Raw genomic sequence first — 836 nt, 5'->3', positions numbered from 1 at the left:
GTATGTAGGGAGAGTTTACTAAAAAAATAACAAAAGACGAAGACAGGTGGTGTACAAAACAAACAGATGTATTAGTATAACACTCAGGAATAGAAAAAGTCATTTACGTTTCGAGCCTACGCTCTTCTACAGAAAGGGACACAGAAAACAAGGAGAGAAAACAAGGAGACAAAAAAAATGTGTGTAGTGGCTAACGATCTATCATGGCGTGCATGTATGTTCTCCTCTAGGTTTTATTACTTTAATTGTCCTCTGGGTTTCTATTATTCTTCCTTGATGTGTTTTTCTGTAAACCTCAGCTTATCCAAATTGTCACTGGCATTCAATTACAAAAACACGTGCGCTAATTATTATCTGTATAATAATGTGCATGTTCGTTCGCCCGATATACATTAGTTAGTTAGAGGGATAGAGGTGGAGGAGAGAGAGGAGAAAGAGAAAGAGAGAGAAAAGAAGGAATGACAGAAGAAAAGAAGAATAAGAAGAGAAAGGTGATTAATATTAATACACTAACCCAAATGGTCGCGTGGTCGGCTGAAGGTAGAAGCGAAGAACGGGGGAAAAAAAGAGGGAGTGAGAAGTGTTAACGACGTGCATTGGGGTGGTGAAAGAATACTTATTACGTGGTTTAAAAGGGAAAGGTAGATAGAGATGGATAGGGAGGCAGTTATGTTGATAAAGACAGAAAGAGAGACAGGGAGAGAGAGAGAGAGAGAGAGAGAGAGAGAGAAAGAGACAGACAGAGAGGCAGATAGCGGTGGTGGTGAGTTGATATTGAAATTTTTTTTCTTTTTATTGAACTAATTTTTTTATAGTGACAATCGCAATTATTTATC

At 38.0% G+C, this 836-nt stretch overlaps 1 long non-coding RNA gene across 1 annotated transcript in view; it reads left to right on the top strand.

Annotated features, from left to right (window-relative positions):
* The window catches only part of LOC118767393, a 20,219-nt gene extending 19,743 nt beyond the window's left edge, over positions 1 to 476 (top strand). The window contains exon 3 of the long non-coding RNA XR_005003310.1: positions 466 to 476. This is a non-coding gene — a long non-coding RNA (uncharacterized LOC118767393). The remainder of the gene's footprint in view (positions 1 to 465) is intronic.
* Positions 477 to 836: the final 360 nt, after the last annotated feature.

This window comes from Octopus sinensis, linkage group LG2, assembly GCF_006345805.1.
Source record: "Octopus sinensis linkage group LG2, ASM634580v1, whole genome shotgun sequence".
Taxonomy (NCBI): Eukaryota; Metazoa; Mollusca; class Cephalopoda; order Octopoda; family Octopodidae; genus Octopus; species Octopus sinensis.
Note: the sequence above shows the minus strand (reverse complement) of the source record. Positions and strands in the feature narration are given on the sequence as shown.